Source organism: Rhodnius prolixus, unplaced genomic scaffold, assembly GCF_049639745.1.
Source record: "Rhodnius prolixus isolate KJV_2025 unplaced genomic scaffold, Rpr scaffold_10, whole genome shotgun sequence".
Classification (NCBI taxonomy): Eukaryota; Metazoa; Arthropoda; class Insecta; order Hemiptera; family Reduviidae; genus Rhodnius; species Rhodnius prolixus.
The window spans coordinates 20,306,202-20,332,431 of NW_027411615.1; the positions used below are offsets into that span (position 1 = coordinate 20,306,202).

General features: G+C 32.4%; 1 protein-coding gene and 2 long non-coding RNA genes across 9 annotated transcripts in view; 1 reads left to right on the forward strand and 2 right to left on the reverse strand.

Moving 5' to 3' along the window:
• The window catches only part of LOC141457372 (lysophospholipase-like protein 1), a 40,957-nt gene extending 38,018 nt beyond the window's left edge, over window positions 1-2,939 (reverse strand). The window contains exon 1 of the mRNA XM_074134269.1: window positions 2,207-2,939. The gene's annotated coding sequence lies outside the window, so the exon portion shown is untranslated. The remainder of the gene's footprint in view (window positions 1-2,206) is intronic.
• LOC141457373 (uncharacterized) overlaps window positions 1-26,230 on the forward strand; it is a 58,812-nt gene that overhangs the window by 28,599 nt on the left and 3,983 nt on the right. For 2 of the 7 annotated variants that reach the window (XR_012460356.1, XR_012460360.1), the window contains exons 3-6: window positions 18,938-19,143; window positions 22,012-22,942; window positions 23,158-23,243; window positions 23,312-23,619. This is a non-coding gene — a long non-coding RNA (uncharacterized lncRNA). Of the gene's footprint in view, window positions 1-18,937; window positions 19,144-22,011; window positions 22,943-22,988; window positions 23,244-23,311; window positions 23,620-26,230 lie in introns of all 7 variants that reach the window. The other 5 variants (XR_012460359.1, XR_012460357.1, XR_012460361.1 and 2 more) reach the window with 5 other exon arrangements.
• LOC141457374 (uncharacterized) lies at window positions 11,501-18,626 on the reverse strand. The gene is made up of 3 exons (XR_012460363.1): window positions 16,807-18,626; window positions 11,698-12,126; window positions 11,501-11,616 (listed from the first exon to the last, which is right to left on the reverse strand). It is a non-coding gene; the product is annotated as an uncharacterized lncRNA (long non-coding RNA).

Consider the following 26,230-nt stretch of genomic DNA (forward strand, 5'->3'; position numbering starts at 1 on the left):
CGTAACATTTCGCTGGTTAATTATGATATTACTTTTAAAGAGTTAATCGTAAATCGAAGAGGAAGTCAAGATGTAAAGTTTAAAGTTTTAATGAGGAAATGAGGAAGGAAGAAATAAAACAATGAAAATAATACTAAATTACATTTCCGGGTCTCATTCCTGTTTGTATCACTTAAAACAAATTATTTATCTTGCTAAATATTTCCTGGCTTCTCTGAAAGTCGAACATTCTTTTATCCTTACGTAATTATTCGCTTCCTATTCAAGCGAGAAATCTAGAACGTTTACAGGAAGAACGTTCTGCCTTCTATTCAGATGAATAAACCAGTTAAACTGCTCTTTCTAGAAAGAAAGATAGCTCTGTTTCAGATTTGATTCTTTCAAGAGCAGATAGCTCGAAATTCTGAATTCAATCAATCACTCGACTTATCCAAAGAGACTTAAAACGTTGATTAATCCTAATTATATATATTTTATACATATCTACTTATAATTATATATATCACAAACTGATGCGAATTTATCTCTCTTTTTTTGTAACAAGATTCCACGGTAAGGCTATTAAATTAAGAATTATGAGTATAGAAAAAACAGTTTATAGTGGCGTTATTACATCTAGAGAGACATTAGACGCGTTTAACGTCATACACTTCATCAGTCTTATTGGTTTTTCTCGTATCAGTGGATAGACCAAGGGAAAGAAACAGAATTTGTAACTTAACGACATCCTCGATATTTTTTATAAAAAACGCTTATATATTATGTATTACTGAGATATTGAGAGGGAAAAAAACCTTAATACTATAGATTTATGTATTCTTCAGTGATAATTCTCGCAAAATTTCTCATCGTTGATAAGTGTTGTAGTACCTTTAAGGATGGATTATTATTTTTTTTTAAATACTAGAAAATTTTAGTTCACTTATTAAATACAATTCAATTAAGTATCACCATGGTTCAATACTTGATACATTACATATTATTTCCACCATGTTATTCACAAACTATTAGGCATAATGACGAACACTAAATTCAAAGAAAAACCGAAAGAATCACTTTCAGAAAAGTAGGAAACACATTGTTTACCTAATCTTCCACAAACTTGAGATTAAATGAAGAGTATCAACCTTCAATAATTGAAGCTATGGCTTCCAAAACAAAATCACGGTACTGGCAGACCGCAATATTTGTGAACGTTTAACAAAAGTATACCTCCGCAGTTTGGCAATCTTCCAATTTTACCTGTAATAATTTCATCCACAGTAAGTTTTCTTCTTTTGTTCCTGAGGACTTCGCTCATTGGTTTTCAGAGGAACGTAAGTGTACAGTTTCGTGTAAGAAGGATAAGAGTCTCACTGTGAAATAGTATTTGACAAAAGAACAGGATACAAATGACAGGAAATCGAGGATTATCAAATAGTGGTCGACAAGCAGAAGTTCTAACGTGTTGTATTCCATTTTGGAACCCTCTGCCGTCGAGAATTTGGAACAAGTACAGGGAAAACAACAAGGGGGTATAATACCGTTAAAACAATAAGGGATCCAGGAAGACACTGATAGTCCATCCTACGCAAAAAATGGTTTACCAAGCCATGAACGTACATCTTGAGGAAAAATCTAGGCATTAAAAAGATATCCCCACTGCCAGAGAAACTTCATGAGTAATTTATGGAAACAAGAGTTTTGTACAGGATCTTTGCTTTGTGTCGTAAGCTACCGTTGCAAGGATTAACTTCTTAATAACCTGTTATAGGTGGATATTGACCAGAAGAACTTGGATCTATATTGTTGAGGCCATAATTATGGATTCACTAGGGATAATTAGCCATCCTATATACAGCTAATTATACACCTTGTCGCAGCCACTTTAGCAGCTATACTAACAACTGCAAGGTGAACTAACATATTGGTGTATAGATTACTGGCAGAATGTGTAAGCCTAACATTTAATTTAGTGCCTAATTACTTCATGAACTCTGTAGAAAGTTTATGTAATGTGTATAATTCTACACCTTCATTTTGTCTATTGCGAAAAAATAAGTGTAAGCGCGTAGGGCTTACACCCAGATGCAGAGAGGAAAGCGAGCGTAAACGCAGTTTAAGAATCGATAAGTGCCCGAGGTTGACACCGCGACAAAGTAACGCAAATAAGATAGATGAAATACTTAAAAGAAATATAGAAAGAGAAGGGTAAGAATGCACTTACCTTTGAGGTAGTGTAGAGGAAGGTACTCAGTCTCAGCTTGATGATGAAGATGATGCTGTTGAGGTGATGGCAAAGGAAGAAAACGGTGGAAAGGGGTGTGCTTGTTTGAATGTGTATTGAGTGTGTGTGCGTGTGTTTTCAGCACAGAGATGCGTAGGGGGAAGTAAGGGTCAAATAGGCGGAAACAGACCAGAAGTAATCCGTAGAAGGTTTCTAGGAAGTGAAGATGGCTAGCGGTACAAGGGAAGGCGAAGCAGGTATTGAGCCCAGAAGTGCGAGAAGCGGCCGGTGATGATGTGTTGAACGGAAGTGCGGTAACAGTACTTGAAGCGAACAGCTGGAGCTTGCAGGCAGAACAGTGCTGTTGTGCGGGGCAATATCCAGAACGGCGGAAGCGACTAGAGGCGTTGTAAAGCAGGTATAGAGGCACATACAAACTTACTCTATCCGTGTCAAAGGCGTACAGAACTACAGCAGACGGAAAAACCCCACGGTTAAGAGAGAATAGAGAAGGGGAAGGTTGAAACCATGGGAACTGAGAAATAAACAAAACCACAAAATAGCAGAAAAATAAGATTTGGCGGCGACAACAAAGGAAAGATTAACGAAAAAATAACGCGTACGACGAGAATTGGAATAAGGAGAGAGAGAGAGCAATAGAAAAAGGCGAGATGGAGAACTGTCAAACGGTACCGCCGAGAAAGGATGGTACGCGGCTTAACAATAAGTATATAAAAAACTGAGATAAACCGTACATATTCATTAGGCAAAATATGTTTTCCAATTATTATTATTACTTGAAATAAAATGAAAAAAAATAAAGTAAAATTTAACGAAATTTAAATAAATATTTTTAAGTTAAAATAAGATCCTCATTCCGATCCTCTTATCGCTGCACGAGCTCTACAAACATACATCAACCACTTACAGGACTGGCTTTTCAAATGGCTAATTGAAACTAACGTTACGAAATCAAAATTTTGTAGTATTTACTCTCAGACGGAAAATCCTAATCATAGGTCAAGAAGTCTTGCATACAGGGTGCATTAAAATGATGTGATGATTGCTTTTATTTGATGATAAAACAAATTTATTTTGACTCACCCATAACCATTACATTACACTACATTTTTAAAATGTTTAATTATTATTTTTGATCTTTGCGTCACAAATAACATTTTTGTAGTCAGAGGACCACCCAAAACGTGTATTTGTGGTGGAAAATTAATATCGAAAACCGTTCACGGTTCACGATAAAATTGTAATTTTGATCGTAAATATCTCTACTAATATTAGGGATATCGAAAAGGAGTTAACGTCATTTTTCACAGTTTTTTATGTAGTTTTCACAATCATGGTCAAAACCAGTGGTCCTTATGAAACCCCAATCGGGTTTTTGGCCGTAACTCCGTGAAAAATAAAGAAACAGCATCGGGGGAGAAAAATTTGAAAACTAGACCAAAAAAAACATATAGTTTATTTAATGGGTTTTTCAAAATTCCGCTTTCCTAAAAAGTTATTAGCGATTGGGGCGTTTTAAATGTATCACCCTATACAGGGTGTCCCAAGCTATATGGATAACGACTTTTTCTCGGAAACTAAGGTAGCTAGAAAAAAACTAAAAAATACGTGTTCCCTTAGTTTTTTGTTAGGAATCCAAATTTACTTTGCAAATTTTGTTCGGTGCTTCCAGAAGCGAGATACAGGCACCAACTTCATTTTTTCAAATGGAAAGGTGCGGTTTTTATTTCAGAAAGAGATTCCCCTATTTTTTTAAAGAAAAATTTACTTGAACGGTTTTTTTCTGTGAGCGATATTTTAGAAGTTATGAATGTAAACATGATTCTTATAAGAAATGTCAAAATGATAATATTATAACGGTATTTTGATTGAAAAGAAGAAAAGTACTATTTTATTATAAATTTTACTCCTCATTAATATTACAGATCATACTCGAACTGGCCTCCACCATTAGAGATGCATAGACATGCTCTTTCCTGCCAATTGCCCTTACTGCCAAAGAAATAGATTCGATTTTAACCGAGTTACAGGCATCTATTATTCTTTGCTTTAGTTCATCTACAGATGCAATCCTGGCTTGATTCTGATGCACCTAGATTTAGTAAAGCTTTTAGATAAGCAGAAATAAGGAAATAAAGAAAAAGTTATGAATAATCACCTTGTTTTTCGAGTATGGCCACTGAATCGCCCCCCGTGTCGATATAACACCATCAGGCATATAAAGAGATATCTCGATAGGCAATTTGATGGGCGTGTTATATCGACACGGGGGGGCAATTCAATGGCCACCTCGTTCACCGGATTTGACACCTATGGACTATTTCCTTTGGGGATACCTGAAAAACAAGGTGATTATTCATAACTTTTTTCTTTCTTTCCTTATTTCTGCTTATCTAAAAGCATTACTAAATCTAGGTGCATCAGAATCAAGCCAGGATTGCATCTGTAGATGAACTAAAGCAAAGAATAATAGATGCCTGTAACTCGGTTAAAATCGAATCTATTTCTTTGGCAGTAAGGGCAATTGGCAGGAAAGAGCATGTCTATGCATCTCTAATGGTGGAGGCCAGTTCGAGTATGATCTGTAATATTAATGAGGAGTAAAATTTATAATAAAATAGTACTTTTCTTCTTTTCAATCAAAATACCGTTATAATATTATCATTTTGACATTTCTTATAAGAATCATGTTTACATTCATAACTTCTAAAATATCGCTCACAGAAAAAAACCGTTCAAGTAAATTTTTCTTTAAAAAAAATAGAGGAATCCATTTCTGAAATAAAAACAGCACCTTCCCATTTGAAAAAATGAAGTTGGTGCCTGTATCTCGCTTCTGGAAGCACCGAACAAAATTTGCAAAGTAAATTTGGATTCCTAACAAAAAACTAAGGGAACACGTATTTTTTAGTTTTTTTCTAGCTATCTTAGTTTCCGAGAAAAAGTCGTTATCCATATAGCTTGGGACACCCTGTATATTCTCCTAGCAAAGTTTGTGAATGAATAGTGAGTGATTAAGGACTCAAAGAACTCAAATTAAAACATCAAAACGGGTAAAAGAGGTTTCAGAAACTTAAATTATAATAGCGAAATCTTTGTAAATTTTAATTAGAGATTAATGGTTTTTAGCTTTGCGTAAAATGTTGTAAAGATTAATTAACTTCAAAAAAATGAAAGTTAAGAGAATTTATTGTTATAATAAAAAGGAAAATAATGAAATATGAAATAGAATATTACAGAAAAAAGAATAGTAATTTTCAGAGTTTGATACAAAATATACACATGTATGAATGCATGGATGGATAGATCGAGAGAGAAATAATTCATTATAAATGTGATAGATTTATTACTAGACTAAAATACGATGATGTAGGATGTGAGCGAGCTGTAGGAATGTATTTGTAGCAAAACTACAGAATGATGACTGTGAATCAAAATGTTTTGACAGGGCCAGCTGTACCCAGTGGAAGAGTAAGTGGGATTTGAACGAACGAGAGAGAGATTTAGGCAGATAGAGACCGAAACCCCAAAAAAAAGAAAAAAAAAACTCGATTGAAGAGGTTGAATTTCTGTATTTGACGTGCAAAATGAAAAACCATCAGTTAGCCTTTCACTAGTTTGCAGGCAAAAGAAGGGGGACAAGTGAATACTTGCCAGTTTCAGTTTGGGCACAGTTTTCTACTAAATTCATCTTTAGCTTTGGTTCTAACTTCTGTTCTACCATCATTTTCTACATCACCTTTTTGCTTTTTAAAAACATTGAAATGTTACTTTTGCTGGCTAGAATAGAATAGCATGGGGAAAGGTAGGGTAAACTCTATTGGAACTTTGCAATAAGTGTATTTCTACTTTGTTTAGAGTTGCCAGCGAGTTTGCAATTTGTTTAACTATTTATCTTACTTAAATATTTGCCTGATGGAACGATGTTCTAACAAACGTCAGTTTAACATTACTAAATACCAAAGTAGTGTTACTACTTTTAATTTATTTTCAACAAATTTACTTTCGCTTACTAAGTTAATTATTGTAATCGTACAGGTTTTCTATTTTTAGTTTTCCCTGAAAATATTTGTTTTAAAGTAATTAATTTTTTTTACTGGTTTTGAGAATGTGTGAATTTCCCGATACTTGGCAATCTCATCATTCACTCTTCAAAAGTAGAAAAACAGGAAAAGTTGTGAATCAACTTATTATTATTATTATTATTTTTTTAAAATGTTTAAGGCGCGTCAACATCTAAGGTTATTGGTGCCCGAAGCTTTTTTCAGTGCACTGCCAGCCTCCGGACAGTGTTCTCTCGTTACAGGCAACACTGTCCATCACCGGACAGTGAGCTGTAAGAAGCTCCTAGGAAGAGAAAATCTAAGGGTCAGCAGCTGGATTCGAACCCGGGACCTCCGCGTGGGAGTCCAGTATGCTAACCTCATAGCTAATCCCTTCCCTAACTTATTAATATTATTATTATTTATTTCTGTATTTCTACAAAGTTGCATGTAACACAAAGAGTTAGCCTTTTACTGTACTATAAGAATTAAGATTTAAAAATAATTGAAATAAACAAACGTACAGAACTTAAACGTAACACAACTGCAGGGGTGCGTTCCACTTGGCGACCACAACGACCAAAACATACTTTCAGGCGTTCCACTTGGCGACCGCGGTCGTTGTGGTCGTGGCGAAAACGACACTAATGACGTCATTATTTTCGCCCACACAACGACCACAACGCCCCATCTATAGAGCTGGGTCGAAGTGGGCGTTCAGAGTTGGCGCAATTTTTAAAACAAAATATGGCGACCGAAAAAATTATCTCATGTAAATGAAAGTATTATTTCATGTAAATAATAGAATGTGTTTCTCGAAAGTCTACAAAAAATAAATAAATAAATAATTACTTATCCCTTTACATACTAAATCACTGAATAACACAAAATCATTTACCTGAAATAACTTTTAAATTCTTCATTTGAATAAAGATCAATTACTCTGATAGCTAATAATACGTGGCCTAAGTTTTCGCTTTTTATCATTGCGATTTTGTAAAATTACATTCCACTCTAATCGGAACTAGATAAAGAACTTTCTAAAGCATTATTAATAAATATCCAACTGTTGCCGCAAAAGACATTTTAATTTTATTTAAACGTAAATTTTATAAATACTCCACTAAAATGTAATATAAAAAATTGAATTATATATATTCTTTTAATATAAGTCAACTTTACCAATAATTAATAAAGTTTATTCTAACTTATTTTCGAAGCCGCCATATGTAATGTTTACATGAACGGTTAAAACACCCACAGTCCGTTCCACTTGGGTTTTCGATCGCAACGCCCACAAGCAAGTGGAACGGCCAAAATCGCGGTCGTGGTCGTTGTGGTCGCCAAGTGGAACGCACCCCAGGTGAACTTAAAAAGAAAAAGGAAAATGACACTAAATGGTACATAAACTGTTCTTTTTTGGGGGGGTCATATACGAAAGGCAACAAACTAAGTGTTAGCTCAGGAAAATAACATCAACATATAATAGTAAATAGGAATCTAGCCAGAACAAAATCATAAATTAATCCTTCACATTACTGACAGGAATAAAATTACACAATAGTTCTAGTGGGCAGATACTGGGCATTACTCTTGTAACAAAGTACTACGTAATCTCATTGCTTTAGTAAAAAAGTTATACACATTAAATACTTGAACTTTGTTTGTACATACAAGTATGTTTGTTAAAGAAGTATCTGACTGACTCATTAAGGTATCTATTTCTATATAAACTGTAGTAGGGGCATTTTAAAAATATGTGTTCCAGAGATTCCTCGCTTGCTCTGCGTAACTTACAAGTTTCAGATAGTTCAACGCTATAGCATATCTTTTTTATATAAATGGTAAATTTTTTAGCAGCACTAATCCTGAGTTGGCTGAGCACTATGTCGGCTTCCACACTAATTTAATAAAAAATGTAATAGTTCTTATATTTTGCGTGCTGGATTTCCTTGTACTATACGAGGAAGAATGTGCTCTCTCTAGGTCATTTGAAATAGATTTTTGCCTCCAATCACTTAATAGTATATCGAAATCAACTTAAAATATAAAGAATTTTGCGTAATGTATTTTTATATATTTACAAATTTTGGAAATATAAAATTTAATGTAAATGTTAACCAAAAAACACTCAAACAAAATATAAATACTTTGCACAAGGCAATTGCAGAGCGGCGTGCAACTTATTTTTGAAATATATTTTTGTTTAGTAAAATCAAGCCAAAAAATTGAGCTTTAAGCTGAAAGAAGGTTCTAGGGAGAGAAAAATCAAAAGTTTAACAGCTGGATTCGAACCTGGGAACTCTGAGTGGGAACCCAGTTCGCTAACCACAGAGCTACTCCCTTCCCTGGTTACTTACTTTTATTTATTTTTGTTATGAATATTTAACTTTTTTCAAGAGAAAAAATAAAAACAAGCGAACAAGGGTGGACTTTAGTGGCACCGACAGGAAATGTACTACTTGCCGACTAAGCCACATGAAGAGGACAAATAAAGTAGCCAATTCATAGCGGGAAAACAAAAGGCAGGAAAGAATTAAACTGTCAAACCAAAGTACCTCCTGTTACACGGCTAGAACGCTGTATGCGTCATTCAATTGCTCTCAACGACAAACATGACACTTAACACAACAACAAAACAACCCTGTGCAACAACAAATTCAACGAAAACATAAAAAAAAAGCCTCTAGTGAAAATGCAGCTTTTTAGGTCTTAACCGCTAGGATAAAAAGAAAGAAAACTAAATAGGCTGCCTCTTAACAACATTGCTGAGGTTGACCGCGTTTGTTTCGGAACAAATAAAGTAACTAAAGTGCAATAAAGTAACGTGTAAATAAAGTAGCGAAACCAGCAAAGGCCGCCTGTTTCAATTCTGAAAGTTTCAATTTTGAATCAAACACTTCAATAAAAACTGAAAAGTTGTTACATCCAATTCTAACCTCTCATGGAATTGCGCTTAATCAAATTTCTTACTCAAACAGTTAGCAATATGTTTTATCAAAAAGTATGATCGAGTTGGAACTCAAAATGGATGAAATAGAATTAGAATTTGCATTTCACATGTAGTCTGCTGAAAAAAAGAAGAAATGTTAACTATGCATAATAGGCAATAATTCAAACCAAATATATTTTATATAACTGTATTTATTGATCGTAAATTATATCAACTTAGCTAACATTAACGTTAAGTCATCTATCCAGGGTAATATAAATTATACTGAGGCAATATCGTGTGTTAATATGACAATTCCTAATCAAGCTGCACAATCAGGAGAGAGTAACAGATTGCTTAAATGGCACATTAACAGAACCTTCGGAGCTACCTGAACGATCCCTTCTCTCACACTAGGAGTATGGCTGCACATTAACCTGTGCATCTCGGTAGACTTGTAGACAATCAATGCGCCGTATATTTATGTTATTATTAGTATTGTTATTAAGTAAATACTGCTACTGTTATTGTTAGTTTATTACTGTTCGTTTATTAATAATATCTATTGTGGGTATTAAGGAACACAATTGGCATTCTACACAAAACAGTTGGAACTTCTTTCACAGATTTTTTCTTAAGGTAATTTGCAAAGTTCTATCTTTCAAATTTTTCTACAAAATATTAATTTTCTCCAATTTGTAACTATTCATACCTCAAAATTGTTCTCATAAGGCATGAAACTACTTCAAGCAACTCTTTAAAGTGATTTTACTTTAATAACATATTTAATAATTAACTTTTATTTTGAGATAACTCAATGTGTAAAACCCACACGTTTGCATTAATTCCTCTTTAAGAATCAGATGAATTTAAATACAAAACCATTAGCTTCATCTGATCTTGAAAGCACGGATTTAAAACCTTGTTAATTAATAGTGGAGACACACGAGATAACATCGGGAACGCTTGGTCAAGAGATTCTCTCTGTAAATACTGTGTCCACCATTTGATTAGATTACATTAGAAATCTAATTACATTTAATCTACTTTGAAATGAGTTCGAGTTTGCAGTATAAATAACAATTCGAAAAACCTGTACAGTGGCGAAACAGATAAAAGCAATCTACTTTGACTTAATTTTACACCTCGTATTTCAGTTCATTTATAAATAACAAAAACTTTCAGTTTAAAATGTTAAGTATAAGGGTTGATTAAACGCCAAAAGGTACACAAATCAGCAGGTAACCAACATTTCATTAATATTTCATTGATATCATTAACCTAATTTTACTGTATTAACTTTTCATTAATATTTTTTAGAATTTATTACGTGTCCCAGACCCTTATGCTGGCCATTTTATTCATAATAATTTTTGTGCTGCGAGAAGGCTCGCTTCATCTAATTTAGATTGATTTTAAAAGGACGTATCTATCTATTAATGCACAGGTTTTTTAATGAAACGCAATTTAAAAAAAAATTATTAAATTAAATTAAATTATTAAAATACTTTTTAAAAAATGCATTCACCGAAATTATTACATCAGTATGAACCTAAAAATCATTGATTTAAGTTCATCCTTTGATTAAATTAGTTGGATACAATTTGCCAAGTACACTTCTTTAAAAATAACAGATAATTAATACTTAACATGGTTTATTAATATTAAATATTATTATAGTTATCTTTAATTACACTTTTAATTTGTTTACTTATATTTGTATATATATTATACTTATATTATAGATATAGATTTAAATATTGATATACTAGGGGCGGGCGTTGGTCTTGTAGTCAAGAGCGTGACAATGTAAGTGGTAGAACCCCAGTAAGACTACTTTTTATTTGTCAGAAAAAATTGTTTTTAGTAAATTATGAGCTTTCGCCCCTGTCCACGTCACCTAATTGGTAGATGGACGTTAAATACCGCCTGAAAAAATAGGCGATTACATTACTTTTCTTATTATACAGTATATACTAACTAAATAAATACAACGTAATTAAGGATATTTTTAAATTAATTTATCCCTAGATGGATTACTCTGAAGGTTATATACATATATGTAAAACAAAATAAAGATATTTATATTTTTCAGATGGCAATTATTATTTAAATAAATAAATAAATAAAAATTATTATTAAAGTGCTTTACTAATTATTTGATAACAAAACGTCTTTGATAAGTACTCAATTAAAGACTACATTCAATTAAAGTTTGCAAATGAATTATAATTACAAGTATTGTTTATTTGTTATTAACTGCATAATTTGTGCTCATATATTCTGCAGTAAGACTAATTCAAGATTCAATTTATTTTAAATCCGTGATTCAGATTTCAGCAGCAATAGACCAACTCCTACTTTCCCTTTTCCATTTGAATGTGAGAGTGTGATGATTATTCAGAATAAAGCGCCTAAAAAGAAAAATCGCAATAATAATTTAGATTACAGTTAAAGTAAAGTGCCTTTTTATAACTAATGATGATATTACTCACCTTTTATTATTATATCAAAAAAATTATTATGAATAAAATGGCCAGCATAAGGGTCTGGGACACGTAATAAATTCTAAAAAATATTAATGAAAAGTTAATACAGTAAAATTAGGTTAATGATATCAATGAAATATTAATGAAATGTTGGTTACCTGCTGATTTGTGTACCTTTTGGCGTTTAATCAACCCTTATACTTAACATTTTAAACTGAAAGTTTTTGTTAAAGAGATTTTTGTACCTTTTGGATAGATTTATTTATAGTTTTATAGAGGGTTGCAAACAATACCATATTTACACAGCATAAACATTTATGAATATATCCTCCCTCTCCTGGCTCTGCGTATAGTTAGCCTTTACATCCTGAAACATAAGTAACTCCGACGGACCCCTCATCCTTTCTCACCTGGGCTTGGGACCGGCTTGGCGGACTTAGTCCGTCAGTTAGTTTAGTCTCACATTTAAAATAAAAGTACAAAAATATGTAAATAAATAATAATATAATTATTTTTAAACAAATCTTTCACAGTGTGGACAATTTTTTTTATTTAATATAATAAATTGTTTCTTTTGAATTAGTTGTGCAAATCTTACAACTGCATCAAACATAAAATTAAATTCAGTTCATAAATAAAAGTTTCCTTCATAATTTAGAAGAAACAACGATCGTAATATTTAAAAAGTTACAAGAAGTTGAGTGCAATTCAATTCCATTATGTAATTAAATTAACTGCTTATAGGGCTGGAACTGTGAAAGGTTCATTTAAAGATAAGTAAAACATCAAAACCATATAATTAAGAATATTGAATTATTAAGTGATGACCTTTTGGCCATTCGGTATAAGAAAACTAATTCAAATGATATATACAAACTTAAAACATGCAATTAAATAAAATACAGAAATTAACTTATAAATATCGTACGATAAGACATAGAATTTGTTTTATTCGCAAATATAAATGTAAATTACAATTGAATAAATTGCGTCATCTTTTTTTTATATTATTATTGTTTGAAATATATTTGGCCTGATTAAATACAATAAATTACAAAATGGGAAATGACATCGAAAATGAAGCAATAATTTCTTTCAAGGCGAGTGATTGACTTGAGACATGGAACCTAAGGTATAGAATCGTACCATCAACTATTCAAGTTATTAAATAAAAACTAAAAACAAAAAATGAACACAGTTATTAGATCTTAAGTGAAATAGTATAAAAACTTAGGTGGGCATAATAAATTTGTTGTCACTTACTATTGTGATAGTATGTGAGGACCAAACAGAGGTATTCATTGCGAAAAACATATTCTATGTAAACAATTTTTTTACTTCAAAAAACAGAAACATGCACAAATAAATTAATAATATCAAATAGAATATTTTCAGTCAGTCCAAATGTCATCTGCTGGCTCTCCAACGGCTAAAATTCGATATAAAAATATTTTAAGTTTTACTAAAAATATAGATTTTTTTTTAAGCACGTTACGTTATTGATTTTAAAAATAAAATATACGCGTCTTTTAAACCCGGATCAAATTTAAAATTATAATTAATAAAGTCGTCATTTAACAAATTCCACGAATTATTTGGACTTTTTACCGCGCAAACGTAGTGGCCAGAATTAAGGTCCGAACCGTAATGGTAAATCACGGACGAAAGTGTGAAATTAAAACCGTCAATATTAATTTTATTTTCATCGAAAGAGTGGATTTCATTTAAAACACGATTTCCTTGATAACGCTTTAGTATAACTATTAGATAATCCGATACCGAGTATAATTTACTACGAATATAAATTTTATTTTCTCCGCATTCTGAACAAGTTATATCCGATAATTTATAGTCGAATAACGAGTGAAAGGTAACCGGCTCGTTATTTTGGAGAACCCCGAATTCTAAAAAGTACATTAACTCAAGATTAATGGGAACGTCATCCCAATAACTATTGCAATTGAAACACTTTCGAACGAATTTTACTGTACAATCAAATAACCTGCAAGGAATGTTATTTTCTGTTTTTAAAGCGGATATTAGAAATATTAGAAATTCTTGCGCGTCTTGTTGAACATTCGCGTTAAAATTTACGTCACTACCGTGAGCAATTAATTCGCGGAGTCTTTTGGTATTAGGTTTTTTGGCACCTCGAGTTATTCCGGATGTTAAAATATTAAATAATTCGAAAGTTACACTCACTTTTTGGTAGTTATCGCGAGTTTTTGGATCCGGAAAAGTTATGTTTATATTATTGACGAGGTTATTCGTTAGGTTAAATTTAACGGTATGTATATTAATCAAACACTGTGCAACGACATTCGCGTAACATGAAACGCCGTCAGAATTCGGTAAGCCAAATATTTCCGTTTTAGAAAAAAGTTCGCGATTAACATTTGATTGGAGAAGGGATTCTTCTTTTGTTAAATTGATGGTGGGGGAAACGCAAATATTATTATTCGCTGTTTGCAAACATGGTGATCGGATCATTTTATTTAAACGACGGTATTCACTTATCGCGTCCATATCTACTTTTATTTTTGCCGAATCGAAATCAATTAAATACAAACCGTTTAAATTAGTGACCCGCGAGAGAGCTACATAGTGCATGCCCGGTGCAAACACTTCTTTTCCTAAACTTGTGAATAAACAATCCAAGGTTAAGCCTTGAGATTTGTGGATGGTTACCGCGTACGAAAGAGTCACCGGAAATTGTTTCCTATGCACGTAAATATTTTTTAACAACAGAAATCGCGCTTTTACCCTTTCTAAAGAAAAGGGTTTGTTATTCACGATAATGATTAAAGAATCTACGACGTTTCCTTTATAAACAAACCGTTCCACTACACCAATTGTTCCGTTTACAATTCCGTTAGCAATATCGATATTTCGTTTAATCATTATTTTCGCGCCAACAAATAAATTTATTGTTTTAGATAAATTAGCAGTGCGGGAGACGTCTTCCGAAATTTTATTAATTAAAAAGTTCAAATCTTTTATTTTTTTATTCGTGAGTTTAAAATTATAATCAATTTCATCGATACTATCTATTGTGACTATTTCTTTCGCGAATTTATCTGAATAAATTTTATTAAAAGTTGTGCACTGAGCTTTAGTCGCGAAGAGACATAACGGATTTCTACCGCAATCGAGTAATACTTTATAATTTTCAATTACATTATTTAAATCATTATTAGGCAAAACACGTGAGTTTAATAGTGCGATGTCTTCTGCGCAGACATTACCCGACCGAATATTGAGCAAAGTGTTTATAAAACCGCTTTTATCATTTTTCTGTCTTACGTTAATTTTTAATTCGTCGTATTCGAACATCGACCAAAGATCAGCAGAACCGATAGACCCGAGTTTGGATTTGCATTCGATGCGAGTTAACTTTTTAAAAACTTGATTACCTTTAACGGGCTGCAATTGTAACAAATCACCGAAAAGTAAAATATTAAAATTACCGAAAGGTTCATTATTTTTAGCAATTTCCGTCAACCGAAGATGAATATAAGCGAAAACGAGACTCGAAACTAAACTAATTTCATCTATTACCAATAATTTCATATCTTTAAGTACGTGTCTAATCGCCCGACAACTTTCAACGTTTAATTTATTATATTCGGCGGTTTGTTGGTGCTCAACCGGGAGCGATAAAAGCCGGTAAATGGTGACGCCATTAACATTATATGCAGCCAGGCCGGTCGGAGCCGTTATAGCCACTGAAACAGTGTCTTTCTTGGGCGGAAATGTATTGTTAATCCAAACTTTTAACGCTTTTAAGAGATACGATTTACCCGTACCGCCTACACCAGAGACGAATAATTTTATTTGACTATTGCATTTATTATTACTTTGGTCGATAAGAGTTTTAGTTATTTTATTAAAAATCCGGCTTTGATCTTCGTTTAAATTAAATTTACTATCGCGATCGTCAATACTAGTATACATCGCCGCGCAAACTTCCAACATCGCCACGTCTGCATCCTGCACTTCTCGGATAATATTATCCTCTTCTAAATTAATGAAATTAAGGAAATTTAGTTTATAGTTATCCAAATTCATTAATGTGCTATGGTATTATAAGATAGATTTGCAATTTACCAAAATAAATAAAAAAAAACTTAGAGGAGAATAAAAATAAAATCAATGAAAAACGAAGAAATTCTTCACTAATGCAGCAGAGTAGAGACTTCCGGTTTAGGGATTGTATTGTCTGTGGGCTTTGTCGAACCTGATTGAAATTAGTATCAGTTTAATCACTGATACGAGTATCAGCTTAATACGATTTTCGTTTTGAGATATTTTGACAACACATACAATGCTACATATACAGTATGTGCGCATATATACATTTCCGGTGGAAAGATGAAACGGAAAATTTTTACAAGGGCGCAATACTTGTCTAAGAGGAAGTGAAAAAGTAAAAAAATGTTTTATTTATTTTTTAAACAGGCACTTCCGGTTAAACAATTCTCTTCAAACTAAGAATTTAAGCGGAATATTGAATTCATTTGTTAGGACTTAAGTGGTACCTCCGATCACTAGAATGAAATGATTGTACTTTAGCCTGCCTACCTTCCTTCCTCCACCAGAATCGTTTGAAATTGAATTTTATCGGAAAAATGTTTCAAATAAAAGTAATAGACGTAAATATATGCAAACTATGTGCCGAGAAAATTACAGTAGAAAATTGTTTAGAGAAAATCTTGAAGAAGTGAAAACTGTTCATTAACATGATAATTTGGGTTACAAGTTTATTATCAGACAAAAGTAATGAAGCAAGTTGGTCTTAAAAGCGGGGAGATACGTTCAAAAAATGGATAAAAAAATAAAAATAAATTAGAGTATCTACATCACAACAAGAAGGTTTAAACTTTTAAATTTTTAAACTTTATTTTTCCGATCGAGCAACGAAAGTACTCTAAGCAATATTATTAACTTTTTGATAAAGGAAGTGAATTTTAACAATCAGTCAGAACTAGGATCACTTTTCATCTAGACAGACATCAGCAGTTAAGTACAATTAATCGGACTAAAATCAACCGCCAAATAAGAGTAATTTCTGAATTAAAATGTATTTAACTAAATTATTACAAAAAATGTACTTACCAAATTGAGAAGGATGTATGAAGTCTTCAATAAATAGTTTAATAGCTAATAAAATAGAAAAAATAACAAGCACTTCTTCTACGGATGTCAAAAGACGTTTGAATTAGATTAAATAATTATTTCCACTTTATAGTGCATTCAAAAGATAAAGGAGGGGGAAATCACGCCACTAAGTTAAGTTTAAATAAGTTTAAAGTTTATTAAATTAAAACCATATCATGTTTATTGTTTACTATTCAGGTGGAAAGAGTAAAGTCTAATGGCATTTATATTATCAAGTTAGGGATTAGTCATAGATATTATTTCTGAATGTTTTTATGTAGACATTATTCATAGTTTATTAAATTATAGAAAACATTATTATTATTGACTCTTTCTCATCGCAACAAATACAAATTAATATTACAAACAGTTTTAACTGATGAAGTTCTCTTATCGCAACTTTTGGAACAAGATTTTCTCAGAAATTATAATTTCTATGAACAAAATCTGGTAACAACACTCTCACGACTTCCTCTTAATATTATTCTTTAAATTATACTTACAAATATTCTACAAACTTGGGACGTTTGTTATATTTAATTCTAATAAGTTTAGAAATTTAGGATTAATCGGATTTCCTGTATAAGTTTCCCAAAAATTCCTGACAAACTGAAAAATCTCGTCATTAAAGTGATACTTCCGGTATACCGATTTTGACTAAAACTTTATCTCATCTAAGCTAAGACATTTAACGTTCTGCGATTTCTGGTATTTGATAATCACACACACTGAAACAGAGAGAGATAGAGGGAGAATTTTTTCAGGCCGCTCGTTACACTTTCATTATCTAAGCGAGGCTTAATCTACCGTGCAATAAAATGTCCATGTTTGAAGAAAGTAACACGCGGAAGTCTTTTCTGAGAAAATGTGCTCCCTTCATACACCCACAGCCAGACCATTTGATAATTTGAAACGATTGCAATACTTCCCCTTAATAGGTGTAAGAGCACACCTTCGCTTTACTGTTAAGCAGGGGAGCCCTAACCCCTTCATCCTCCCAAATTTTATCAATATCGGGCTGATTTACAGAGTTATCAGTAACAATAATATTGGAAGGGGCCTTACATACATTGGACGAACTCCCGTCCCAAATATGCGCAGCGTCAAGGCCTCTAAAATGCAAATCTACATAAAATTTTGAATAATATGACACTTCATTCACGAAAATCGGTTATTGCGAAGATGATTTGAAAAGATTGCAAAACTTCCCCTTATTAGGTGTAAGAACAGAACGTCGCTTTAATTTTAGATAGAGGAGCCCTATCCCTTTCACCCTACCAAATTTTATCAAAAACGTGCCAATATTTACAGAGTTATTAGTAAAACTAGTTATAGAGGGGGCCTTACATACATGGGGCTAACTCCTCTCCCATTTGAGGTACAGCATCGAGACCCCCAAAAGGCACATCTACATAAAATTCCGAATCGAATGACACCTCATTCATGAAAATCGGTTTGCGCGTTTAGGCGCTACGTTGTTTACAAAAAAGGTAACAACAACAAGAAGAAGAAGAAGAACAACAAGAACAAGAACAACAACAATTTTTGAAAAAGCCGTTTTTGCTCATTTTCAGCAACTTTTTTCTCAAAACCTATTAGATCTGGGTTGTTGCAAAAAATTACAGTCATAAAGGAGGATTTGCCCTTTATTTTAAAGAAAATTTGGGAATTTTATCTTTTATAGAAAAAGAGAAAAAAATTGTCAAAGTTGGGTGTTTTTCAACGTTACGCTTTTTCGTGCAGTTTTTGACCATCAACCCTTATACAACTGTCCTACCGGACAGTTTTAATGATTTCATTTTGCTTCTGTTTTTTCATTAGCCTAATTAGCAATGCATTTGAACTCGAACTATACCATGAGCGCAACTATTTTCAAGAAAATATGAAACTCTTGAAGGACCGTCATCTTCAGAATTACTGATATTACATGGACTGAGTGTGATCTAATTCTATTTCATCCATTTTGAGTTCCAACTCGAACATACTTTTTATTGAAACTATGAATCAGTCAGTCACCAAAAATAATGAACAACAATTCTTTAATTTAGTTCTTACAATCCCAACATGCTCATGAACATTTTCTCTTTAGAACGAGTAACGGCATCTTCAAGCAGTGGCAGCAGTCTGAAGAAATAGCCTAAACCTAGAGACATCCAAAATCTATTTTGAAATAGTTTTTATCTACGAAGAAGCTCGTTATACATTTAAAAGGCCCTGGGCAAAATAACATACAAAATGGTGATGAACTATAGCTGAACATCAAACATGGCTTCACAATTTTCTTTTACCCACTTCGTAAGAATTATACCTAATTTTCTATTTAGCCTTACATTATTAGTTTAGAAAATAACACATTAAGCAAGAAAATCTTTTATTTTTCATGTTTTTATTGAGAAAAATTTGTATTGCATAATTTTATAATTCATTAAATACCTACGGAGAAAAAATTAGTAAAAAAAAATAAATTTTTATTTTTGATAGAAATAATTAACAATAAAGAATTGGCCAATCCTAGTGAAGAATAAAAGCATGAAAAGTAGGTTGATTGAAGAGCCAATCAGAAGCGAGAACTGTTTATTGAACCACGCCTACCCCTCTACATGTATGCCACCCCCCCTTTGACCCGTGATAAAATGGAAGCTCTGTATTTTTTTTTTGTTTTTTCAATTTTCTACTTTCTATTACTTTTGGAAAAACAAAAGTATTTGCCAATTTTATTTAAATTAAGAGCTTTTATGCTGCAGAAGAATACGAGAGCATAAATTATAAAAAAGTTAATTACAAATAATTGTTAATTATAATAATTCATTTCTAAATGATAATTTTAATATAATCCCTTTAATTGAGTAATTTTAAAGTAGTTTTATAATTCTAAAATACTTTTAAAAGTCTATGATATTAGAGAACTAGGTAGTTTACTATTTGCTTTCTGAATTGGCAATCAGGTTTACTGATGGACCAAAAGTCATTTATGTAATTTATTCTGTAATAAGGCGCCTTGGACAGGGCCAGGCTGTGTCGGCATACTCCTCAGACCGCTTAACCGGTAAACATGAATAAAGACAATGTTCATGAAATAATTATTTGACAAATATATATTAAAAACCAATAACCCTTAGCTTAATATTTGGAGATATATGTAGTAAATAAGTTTTCTAAACTTAATTTATTATGTACTAAAGACGAATACCTTTAGCGGTTGATAAAACTGAATGAATGCGTAACTTAGGGCCATTTCTCATTGTCAATTGTGAAGATTGATGGAATAAAAATGAGCGAGCAAGGGTGGTTTGGAAATAAAACTTAGCTCTCCGCCATAACATCCTTTGCTACATTTTATGCATTACTGTACTATTCACTGAAATAATAATGTCCGTAATATTTTATTGTTCAATTTAATTGATGAAAACATATTTTAAATAAATATACCTTAATAGTTTTAAATAATAGATTAAATCGCTGAGGGTAGCCAGATATCAGTAAATGAAAAAAGTACAATTCGCACTGCTAAGCTTCAACCTGTGGCCTCATTGTACAAGTAGGAAGTCTCGGCCAAAAAAATAACAAGGAAAGTTAAAAAAATCACAGAAAAATCAAAATTATTCTGTGTAAAAGAATGATGGTGCATATTCGAAAAATTGGAACACATGTTTTTCTCTTAGCACAATTTAAAAAACTTGGGAGTTCAGGTCTTGTTCGGGAAAAAATCGCCAGAAACCACAATAAAATGGCAATTATGCTCAACTACTTTTATTCATATTTGAAATTCAACTTAAATATGTAATCCCTATTAATACATTCACGAAAATCGGTTAACGCGACGATAATTTGAAATGATTGCAAAACTTTCCCTTAATAGGCGTAAGAGCAAACCGTCGCTTTACCGTCACATAGGGGAGCCCTAACCCTTTCATCTTGCCAAATTTTAACAAAATCGCGCTAAGATTTACACAGTTATTCGTAATAACAATTTTGGAGGAGGCTTTACATACATGGGGCTAACTCCTGTCCCATTCGATGCACAGCGTCGAGAGACCCCCCAAAAGGCACATCTACATAAAATTCCGAATCGAATGATACCTCATTCATGAAAATCTGTTTGCGCGTTAAGGGCGCTACGCAGTTTACAAAAAGGTAACAAGAACAAGAACAATTTTTGAAAATGTCGTTTTTGCACATTTTTGGCATCGTTTTACTCGAAAAATAATTAATCTATGTTATTACGAAAAAAATTACAGTTATAAAGGAGGATTTGCCCCATATTATAAAGAAAATTTGGGAATTTTATATTTTATAGAAAAAGAGAAAAAAATTGTCAAAGTTGGATGTTTTTCAACGTAACGCTTTTTCGTGCACTTTTTGACGATCAGTTTTAATACAGGAAGACATAGAAATAATGCTAATATTGCTAATACTGTATTTTTTTCATTCGGTGACTTTTTTTATCTACAATTTTTTTTCTGGATTCGTTTCAACATTAAAAATGTATTCATATAAACTTGGTAAAGTCAGCAGTACTATCCAAAACTGGTCAAAATAAATTAAATGAATCTGCTTGCTCTAGGTTTTACTCTGTGTACGCCCAACTTGATTTAGAATTCTTTCTAGTATAGGTACCCTACACTTGCAGAGTTTAGAAGAAGATTTTTATGCTCCAAAAAATAAATAACCACAGGTCTCTTTACATATTTGAAATCTGCAATTATTTATAGAATTAAGAATTAATCGATGAATTTAATTTTAATTAATCTGTAAAATGAATCCCTTTTTGTTATCTTCTTGGACTATTATGTATGTATTTAAATTTTAAATAAGTATTTTTTTTTTTTTAAATTTTATAATTAGTGAAGTATAATAGAAAGTTTATTTTGTAAAGTATTCTCTTTAGTTGGAAAAAAAAAAATAGTACACAACTCGACAGACAGTTATGACCATGTCTAAGTTGTTAAAATTATATTTTTCACTTTGTTTCTGTAATTAGCATTTATGTATTCTTAATAAACAACAAAATTATTATTAAAAAAACCGGTCAGAGATGAAAAAAAGTGCGAGATAAAGGAAATATGGAAATTCAAATAATTTGCAAATGTGGATAAATTGCTAAAATACAGAAAACGGTTCAGAAAACATTAACTCAGTATTAATTTGTGGATTATATTTCAGAAACAGTCAAACTCCCATAATAGAAGAGAAGAAAGGATGTGATGAGGCGCAATAGATATGGTGAGAGATAAAGTTAGATGAGAGAGAATATGCTGAAATGCTCAGTATTAACTCATGCATAATGTATGGCAGTACGAGATATTGGTCTCCACTGGGATAGAGAATGGGGTGGTGATCAGAGTGAAGGAGAACTGAAGGGCATAGCTGCAGGTAATACTCAAACCCTTTTCAAAATAAAAAAAAAAATTGGATTTGTCGGAAGGAAATAAAAAAAACGCCATTTTTTTTTGTCACCACTTTTTCACTAAACTCAGTTTTTTTTACTCAGTATGAGACATGTGAAATTTCCTAAAATATAAAATCCTTATTTTCTTATTCTCATAAAAACATGGCCGAATATTTTATTGATTTATGGAAAATACATTACTATTGTGTAAGTTGTCTAAAATGTTGTTTTGCTGACTAAAGGTCTCTTTTAGCCAATTTGAGAGCCTTTATTTTCCATAATTTTTAAAAGTCACTGAGGTTCCTTGAGACTGTCATTAATAGTCTTTTACCAAAATTCAATGTCAATTTCTTAAAAATGTTTACATGTTTTAAACTTGCTGAATGGTGATGCCATAATGATATTTATCAGCAGAATAGTGAAACTTTTTTTTAACTCAGTGATAGAAAATAAAACTTTCGATTGAATCTCAGTAAACGATCTGTCAAACTTTTACCAAATATTGAGAATAAATAATAGCACAGTACAGTTTGCCTTAGATTTACCGTCTAGAACAATGATATCTAACGTGAAAAGTAAAAGGCCCACTATGATTGATGATGAATTAGGAGATTTACTCGGGCAATAAGCTACAGAAGTTCAGAAAGATCTGCTTTACTTTTTTTTTAAGGAGGAAGACCCATGAAATGATGGAATCAAAATAAGGTAAATTTCTATTCTTTTTCGAATCAATAACACATGTCCTTTTCAGGTGCACTGGAGTTCTAATTTTATTATTAAATTTGGTAACAAATAGAAGTAAGTTTCACTGAAGTTAATTTAACCTAAGATGTAGAAGAATGAAGTAGAAATGGATTTGAATATGTTCCAAATCGTTCAATATTAAAAATGTTTATAATTAAAATCACAATTCTTTTTAGAAAAACCAATGAATTTGGCGAACAAAATGAGGTTAAATTTGTAGACATTTAAATAATAATAATAATAATACCATGCATTGGAATAAGTACGTATATTACTGATGTATTATTAAAATAAAAAGCCTGTATTTAAAACACCCTTTTTTTTTTCTAGCAATAATCTGCTCATGACTTATTTATAATTCAAAATCGATAACTCCACTCGGCCTTTGGCAGCAATTTTAATGGACAAACCAAAAATCAATCCTCACTAAAGGCAATAAAAGCAAAAATTGTGGAACCACTGGTCAAGCCAATAGACAATGTTGGAGTACTGTTTTTGGAAGTAGAAAATTCATAAAAAACCTTAATCTCCAATACTACATATATTTATGTTTCTCAGTGAAGGAAAACGGATCCTACGGATCTTATTGGCTAAGCGCTAATGACTGCAGAACAAGCAAAACTGGAGGAAAATTACTGGTAGTTGATCTTTGGTTAATGAGGAATTAATTAATTCAAATGTAAACTTTTGCAAACTTGCTTGCATACTCGTACACTCTTTATCTACATATTCTAGATCTTTTTATAAAATAAAGAAATTAGAGTTATCATAAATTTTTCATAAATAACTTAATAATATCTTTGAAAACAGAATTATATCTCATACAACTTCTATGAAGTAATTTCTGAGATCAGTGTGATTGTGGAAGGTTTTATAGCAATGAAAAAAGGCTTCAAGTGTTTGTCTTAACAGAAAAATGTAAGCAATCATTGTTTCTTTTTCTCTCGCTACTCCTTGGTTTGTTCTTTTTAGACCAGGTAATTTGAATTAAAATGTAAACAACCATTTTTTTTTTACAGGCCACTTTTTCCTTACATACTTTTTATTTTATTTTACCTCAGTTTATTTGACATTTCGACTTCCACCAGCCATCTTCTGCTTAAAATTGGATTCATACTTATTAACATATATCATTAATTATATATTCATGGGTATATATATATTTATATATAAAATTAAGATACATATAACTACATGTATCTCCTGCATACCTTTTTACAATATTCTTATTATCTACCTCGTTTTTTCTGAATATCTCTACTACTTTACGGAATATAATTATTTTTTCTTTTAATTTTTAGTGAAAGTTAATATTCTAGGTTATTTAAGAAATCTATTTTAAAAACGTACTTTTTATTTTAATTTCACGAACCAGACTTTATTTTCAATCAAATTTAAAAATTGATTATTCAGCCTTCTTGGATATATTGAAATCGGGGAAAAGACCACAATACTGGATAATATCGTTGATTTCTTTGATGTAGTTACAGTTCAAATATATATATTATTCGAGGTGTGGCTGATAAATAACGAGACTATTGCTGTAAAACATTTTATTTTAAATTTATACATATTTAGTTATTATCACCTTCAATATACTCCAATCCCCAATCCCTATAACGCTCCATGCGAATTTACCATTTTTCCGAAACAGTGCTGGAAGTCTTTTTCTGTGAGCTCCTGCATGACGCGAGCCAATTTTTCTTTCACAGCTTCAACTGACTGAAATCGTGTTCCTTTTAATGCAGATTTGACTTTATGGGACAGATAAAAGTCACATGGGGCCAGGTCAGGCGAATAAGGCGGATGGCCTAAAACTGGGGATGTTGTACTTGGCTAGAAACGTTTTAACGGACAATGCAGTGTGAGCCGGCGCGTTATCGTGATGGAGAACTCCGTGACTTGTTCTTCCACAAATCGGGTCGTTTTTTTTCTTTACTCTTTCACGGAGTTGAGCAAGCACCTCACGGTAGTAATGTTGATTAATTATAATCGATATTTTCATCCGTTGTGGACGTGGAAGGGCGTGGGAGGTCATCATCTCCAAAGTCTTCTCGGCCATCTTGGAAACGCTTGGAATCACTCAAAAAATTGCGCACGTGATAAACATTCATCGCCATAAACTTCTTTTAATAAAAGATAAGTTTTAGTAGCGGTTTTACCCAGTTTCATGTGAAATTTCACGACTATTCGTTGCTCTACTACATGTGTAGTATCATGTTTTCGTCCAAACGACGGTTCCGGTCAGACCGATTTCTTTACAAACAAGTGAGACGCTGCAGTCGAAAGAGAAGGCTTTACGTTGCACAGCTGTAGGTCGTTAGGATTTGGCGCATACGAGGTGTGTTCAAAAAGTAACGGGAATTTTTAAATTTCGCGGGTTTGGAGAGTCTGATTGTAAATTTTTTTTTTTTATTATGTTGGTACACATGCCCCTGAAGTACGATAAAATTTTCAGTAATATTCATTGTTTACTTCTTAAGTGGCAGCCGTTAAGGTTAGACGTGTTTTTCGAGCTTGGCGATTTTTGTTTGTTAAAAAAAATGGATCAAAGAATTTGTATTAAATTTTGCGTAAAAAATGAAATAAAGTGTGTGAAATGTTAATAAAGGCATATGGTGAGTCTACTATGAGTAAAACAAGGATTTACGAGTGGTATAAGCGTTTCCAAGATGGCCGCGAAAACGTTGAAGATGACGAACGACCTGGACGTCCAAGCACATCAACAACCGATGAAAACGTGAAAAAAGTGAAAGAAATGGTTATGAACGATCGCCGAATCACAATCAGAGAAGTCGCTGATGATGTTGCCATAGCAATTGGCTCATGACATGAAATTTTTTCGGATGTTTTGGGTATGAAACGTGTGGCAGCAAAATTTGTTCCAAAATTGTTGAATTTCGAACAAAAACAGCGGAGAATGGAAGTTGCTCAAGAGTCACTCAATGAAGTCGACAACGATGCGGATCTACTGAAACGTGTTATAACAGGTGACGAAACATGGGTTTACGGATATGATGTCGAAACTAAGGCTCAATCGTCCCAGTGGAGGCATTCTAGATCGCCAAGACCGAAAAAGGCTCGACAAGTGCGGTCGAATGTGAAGGTTATGCTCACTGTGTTCTTCGATTTTAATGGCATAGTGCATCATGAATTCTTGCCACAAGGTCAAACAATCAATAAGGAGTACTACCTACAAGTTCAACGCCGTTTGCGTGAAGCAATCCGAAAAAAACGCCCGGATTTGTG